Below are 6,798 nucleotides of genomic sequence, written 5' to 3'. Positions count from 1 at the left end.
GTCTGTTGACCATCTGTAGGTCTTCTTTGGAAAAATAGAACCCACAACAATTTTCAACTTCATTTTCTCTCTAAATCTTTTCCATATATATTTTTTAAATTTGAGAATAGTTGACACATAGTGTTACATTAGTTTCAGGTGTACAACATAGTGATGCAACAAATTTATTGTATGATATGCTCTTCTCACTATGTAATTCATACAACTCAACACCAACAAAAGTTCTGATTAAAAAATGGGCAGAGAATAAAACCAAATGATTCTAATGCTCACTGAAGTTTCATAACTGCTATCCTAGATTTATTATGGGGATAGAATTTGAAACTTCACAGATTTCCTACCTGATGGTGAGAGGAGAGGACCAGAGAGTATCTGAACAGATGAAAGCCCTTGAGTCACCACTATTCTGGCTTTTTTCCTGAAGGGAAATAATCAAGATTACAAAAAAAGCACGTGGGGGCGGAGGACCTGCTGGTGGGGGGAGCCCTGAAAGCGCAGACCTGCTCTGATGCTTGGTTGCTGTGGTCACACAGTGAGGTTGGCCGGTGTGACTGCCCCCAGATCAGCGTCTCTCATTTTGGTTCAGAGTGCAGGTGGGTGTTCACAGCAGGAATGCCTGCAGGGATGTCCCAAAAGCTCAGCTCCCAGGGGGAGCAGAAAATCCCAGAAGATGCCCACTGTGAGGAGCACCGGGAACTACTGCGTCTGTTCTGTGATGATGACCAAATCCTGCTCTGCGCCCAGGGCTTCTGCTCCAAGGAGCACGAGAATCACATGGTGTACGGAGTACAGGAGGCTGCTGACCATTACAGGAAATTATTCCAGGGGATATTCAACACATTGAAGGAGAAACTTGAAGTAGCAAAACGCCTACTGGCTGACGAGCAAGAAAGAACGGTGATGATTCAGGGAGAAGAGCAGGATTTTAAAGTGATGAATGAGTCTGAATATTGAGTCTGAATTAGGTTCTGGTTGATGGTTGAAGAGGAGATGAAGGTCCAGAGCTGGCAAGGATGCGGATTCAGCCCCAGCAGGAGGGAGGACAGTCAGAATCAGCTGATGGAGTTTGCCAAGGAGCTGAAGGCGAAGTCCCAGGAAATGTTACGGAGACTGAATGATTTGGGGAAAGAGAACATGAATAAACTGAAGGGGAGTAAAGTCAGGCTTTCTGAACAGATCTGCAGCTTCCAAAGGATCACTGCAGAGCTAGAGAAGAAGTGTGGGGAATACACCCCAGCGTTGCTCCAGGAGCGAGTCACTACTGCTCCAGTGTCTGGAGCCTGCCCGAATCACAGACCTGAATTTATGCCAAGTGACAGGAATGAGTGGAATGCTCCAGGTTCTCCACAGAGCTGTCACTTTGGATCCTAAAACAGCTCATCCCTGTCTGGTCTTTTCTGGGGATCTGAGAAGTATATGTATCAGAAACGTCCAGCAGAACGTGCCTGATGGCCTGGGGAGGATTGTCTTTGGGGCCACCGTGTTGGGTGTGGAGAGCTTCACTTCAGGGAGGCACTACTGGGAGGTGGATGTGGAAGAGGCAACCAAGTGGCAGTTGGGGATATCTGAAGACTATTGCAGCAGATACAATGACCTACCCACCGCTGCCAGAGATAGTCTTACTCATAGTTTCAATGATGGGAACCGATTATACATTCTGGGTCTTTCTCCCTCTGAAAAAGGTCTCTTTGAGAGGAGAGCAGATGCACAAAGTTGGAGTCTTCCTAGACTACGAGTATGGGCAGTTATCCTTCTATGATGTGACAGATGGATCCCTCATTTATAATTTCTCTTCTGTTACCTTCTGGGGAGCTGTCAGACCCCTATTTTCTCTTTGTGTCCCAACTGGAGGCACAAATTCTGACTCACTCAGCATTTGCTCTCCTCATGTTGCATCTTGTGATGTTACTGTTAGCCCACGGTCTTCCTCAGCATGAAATCTAAGACCACTAGGATCCAGGAAGTGAAGAGCTTGACTTTGTAAAAGAATCTATATAAAGTAATCCAATAAAAGTTTCTAAGACTTGAAAAAATAAATAAATAAAAAATAAAAATAAAAAGTGGGCAGAGGACCTGAATAGAGTTGTGTTTTGTTTTGTTTTGTTTTGTTTCATATCTTCTTCTCTCCCTTTCTTTGGCTCTGCTTTTCTCAGCATTGGCTTTAAGCTTAGGCAGGTTCACCACTCACAGAGATCCATATAGTCACCAGGAGTCCATGAGTCTCTTCCTTCCAATCTAGCAAAGTTGTAGATGCACTTGGTGTCCTGCCTGCATTCCCTCAGTCCTCATAGTCCCACACATGCCAGTGGTTTCCTATCTCACACATCACAATCTATTTGCCTAGAGGCTTTCTGTGGCTGTTGAAACAGAGGAAGCTGGAAGAGTGAAGGATTTAATGTCTCCTGGAACAGCCCATAGCTTTGAGGTATATTCCGCACTATCATCCAGAAATCCCCATGAGATTGAACTCCAGTTTCCCAAAGCAGTAATCTCATTAGCATACTCTCAACTGATTTCTTGTCCTTCTCTGCTCTTCCCATAGCAGTGCTTCTTTGGATCACTTCTCAAATAAATTACTTTCCCTCAAATCCTTGCCCACGAGTCTGCTGCTGTGGGAATCCAACCTAACACAAGCAGCCTCAAAAGAAGATAGATACTTTCTCTAGATACTAGAGAAAGACATTAAGTCTTAAGTACTCTGAGGCCAGGTTCAAGTCATATGCCCCTCCTTTTGCTAAGGAAAGAATCAATATGTGTATTTCTTACATAAACCAATGTGTCTATTATACAAGGAATAATAGATGTTGGGCTGGCAAAATGTGATATTTCCACATGAATTTGGGATATTTCATAAGTGAAAAACAATTGTATAAGGCAGAGAATAAGGAAAATCTATTTCTGGCTTCCAAAGGACATCAACAAAATTACTATTTAACTACTCACACCCTCCACAATTGTTTAGAGTAACATCCTGGTTTCCAAATAATTTTAAATTCTAGAGTAACATTCTAAAGTCTTAATAAGTCCTAGTAATAATTATAATCTATTTTAGACTATTAATTTGATGTAATATCCTGATATTTAATTAAGTACCTTTGGAACATGAGCTAATGAGTTTATTGACTATAAGAAATAAAATTTTATTATTATTGCTTTTAAAAAAAGAAATATATCAGACTGCAATGAAAATCAGAAACACTGAAAAAGATACTGATAAATTGGATATATAGATTATGGCAGTTTTTTTTGGTAGATTTGTGAACAAGCTACACTTAGCCAACTTTTTTATATCAACTAAATTGGAAAACACTAGAAGTATTCTACATCTATTATGACCCCAATGTAAATATAGAAACACAACAGGATTGTTTTCTTTCTCTTTCCATTTTCTGTTTGTTTTTGGATTTTTTTGTTTTTGTTTTTGTTTTGTTTTGTTTTGTTTTTGCTTTTGAAGTGTGAGTCAAATCTGTAAACTCTGAGGCTTATCTTGATTTAAATACCATTAAATCTTGATGTGAAACCCATTCATGGGGTTCATTCTGAAGTCAGACACAGAAGTACAAGGGCATAATTACCAGGATTATTTGTACACTGAAGGTTATACTTGCTGACTGGAGGAGATAGAGAGTAGAATAACTTTTCTAGGACACATATGATATATCAGAAATAATCTACATAGTATAGAAATCAAATCAGGAGGTGGAGGCCATGGTGGATAATAAGCACTATCATCTGAAGCAGAAATTCTTTCTTAATAACATCACAATACATTTGTTAGCTAATGAAGAGAAGCCAGCAGTCTTTGGATAGCACTGGGATAACTGAGTAAATTCAAGGTCAGCTCTGAAAGCTTGGTAACTATTTTATTAAAGAATTCATGGAAAAATACAGATAATGCAATTCATATTCATCATTAGGATAAGGGATTGGCTCTCCTGACACTAAATATATAAATAAGTTCTGTATCCAAAAATGTGACATGTGGGGCACCTGAGTGGCTCAATTGTTTAAGCATCTTCTTGATTTTAGTTCAGGTTATTATCTCAGGATCATGTGATTGAGCCCCATGTCAGCCTCTGTGCCTGGGTTTGGAGCTTGATTAAGATTCTTTCTCTCCCTCTCCTTCTGCTCCTGATCCTCACTATACCCCTAGCCCCTTGTTCTCTCTCTCTCTCTTTCTCAAAAAAAAAAAAAAAAAAAAAAAAAAGTGACATGTGCTTTATATTTACAATTTCATGGCTTCTGACTAGAATATAAATTCAGCAGAGCTAAAGAGGTATCATTATCCAACTTAATAATTAATCCAACACCCAGGGATCCCTGGGTGGCGCAGCGGTTTGGCGCCTGCCTTTGGCCCAGGGCGCGATCCTGGAGACCCGGGATTGAATCCCACATCAGGCTCCCGGTACATGGAGCCTGCTTCTCCCTCTGCCTGTGTCTCTGCCTCTCTCTCTCTCTCTCTGTGACTATCATAAATAAATAAAAAATTAAAAAAAAAATTTAAAAAAATAAATAAAATAAAATACAAAACAAACAACTTAAACAAAGCCCCCTCAGTTTTAGGAGGAAAATATAATCCACTTATACCACAGAATGTCTAGCAGCCCTCTGATTAAATGTTCTTAAAAGGGGGAGTGCACAAAAATCTTATAATAATGAAACAAAAATGGAAATTATGCTAAAGGTAGTGCATCGGATTTGCTTTTCCTACTTTAATTTCTCTAGGTTCGTAGGTAACATTTTCATGGCCCTAAGTAACCCTTGCTACTTCAATTTCCGAAATATTTCGTGTTTTAACATCATTTAGGGATAAGATACTGTTAATTTTTAACGAGAGTTTTTGGTAGTAAAGACATCAAAAGTTGGTAAAATCTTATATTTAACAACACTTTATTTACAGAATTAAAACAGAAGTTTTAAAAACCTAAGAGATAAGTAAGTGTTCTCCCAGAGACCTGCAGGAGGAAGATCAGAGAGAAGCCCAGGATAGAAGTGACCAAAAAGTGGTTTTAAGGAATTTCAAGTTCTTTGTTGACCTTCCACATGTATTCTATGTTATCACTTGATTGGCCCTAAAGACTACTAAAAAAGACGAGAGCAACAAGCCAAAAAATGAGAAAAAAAGGACAAAGAATGTTAGTTGTTATAGAGAAGCACACTTATCTTCACTTCCTGAAAAAGTTTGGAAAACCCCAGCTACAGTGCTCTGTTTAATTGAAAGTGCCCTGGAAAGAAAATACCCAAGTTGTGACCTTGAGCAAGTAATATCATCTAGCTGATCCTCATCTATAAAATCAGAGAGTTGGAAAAGGAAGTCTAAAAAGTTATTTTTCAACTGTAAAATGCTTTGTGTGACCCTCCATGAACAGAATTCCTTTTTTTTTTTTTATAGGCTACAGGGAATTTAAAATAAAACGAACATACTTCATGAAACTATTTAATGTGATGAATCATTCAGTGTAAGCCATTTTGGGAAAATGTGCTTGATGCTCTGTGTCCTCTGAAGAAATGAACAGTAACTTAGCTTTGCTCGAGGGTGGTTTTAAAGGATAATAGATGTGAATATGATCAAACATGACACCACTATGCTGTGTAATGCATCCTAGTCTCCCCTCCAACAATGCTGAACTTCAGAAATAGCTAGAAAGGAAGAGAATTTTCTGGATGTTTAAGGTAGCAAATAAAACGGAGATTCAGAAAGTCAGGCTTTTTTTTTTTTGAGCTTTGGCACTGAAGAGAAGCTTGAAATTATTTAATCATCTCTTTATGTCAGTGATTTTTTTCCACATGCAAAATATGATGTTTGGGTCCCTCTGCTTCTATGTTTCAGACATGTTAAGGAGACTGGAAAGACAATCAGTGAAAGGCCTTGAGCTACAGCAAAACAGAAGTACACAGACATAATGCTGTTTGTAATCATCATTATGCTGCTCTTTAGTTTTACTGAGTGACTCCATTTGACTCATAAACTCAACATTCCAGCAGTAAAAACAAATGTATTTCCTTGGAAATGTATTTCATGTATCTTTAAAGAAGGCAAGATTGCCTGTTGGACAACATTTTCAGAAGGTGCAATTTCATGTGATTTTTCATGTTTTTTAAGTTGGAAAGCTACTTAAAGTTATGTTTTCTAATTGTCTTTATTTCTAACACTCAAACTTTCTTTCAATTAAATCTTTTACACAGCAGTAAACATACTTTTATCTGCAGGTTTCGACAAGGGTGGTAAAAGTAGAAAAGAGAAATGATGATCAGTAAAAAATTGTGTATCAGTTCGAGGATCAACTCTTAACATATTGTCAGTTAATTTATGCAATGTAGCTAGGATTATTTTTCCTTCAGATTTAAATTATGCAACTTAATTTTTTGTCTTACAGGAAATTTTGAGAGCCAAAACCTATGTTACATTTTATTTTATATTCAGAACAGTCAACTAAAGCTTAAATATTGTGGCTGTGTATGAAATATGTTGGCAATAATAATAGCAGCTTCTTATTTGCCCTTATTTAAATAGAAGACTTTCTATTATTATTTGACAGGGACTTGCATTAACTACTTCAATTTTCAAAAAGCCCTCTTGAATCAAAACTATTGTTATTTCATTTTAAATTTTAGGAAATTAAGTCACAGAAAGGAGGAGGAACTAATTTGAGCCTTATAGCTCCTGAAGGCACAACTGAAATTTGAATTATACAGTCTGGCTCCAGAGCCCACCCACTTACTACAATTATACATACAGTTCCTACACCAAGGGATTCTACTGATATTCGGGGTTCTGCTGGATATAAACAGTGATTT

General features: G+C 38.1%; 1 pseudogene; it reads left to right on the top strand.

Annotated features, from left to right (window-relative positions):
• The first annotated feature begins 1,059 nt into the window (after positions 1-1,059).
• On the top strand, positions 1,060-1,937 carry LOC121495218 (annotated as a pseudogene).
• Positions 1,938-6,798: the final 4,861 nt, after the last annotated feature.

Source organism: Vulpes lagopus, chromosome 7, assembly GCF_018345385.1.
Source record: "Vulpes lagopus strain Blue_001 chromosome 7, ASM1834538v1, whole genome shotgun sequence".
Classification (NCBI taxonomy): Eukaryota; Metazoa; Chordata; class Mammalia; order Carnivora; family Canidae; genus Vulpes; species Vulpes lagopus.
This window is presented reverse-complemented; position numbering and strand designations above follow the sequence as displayed.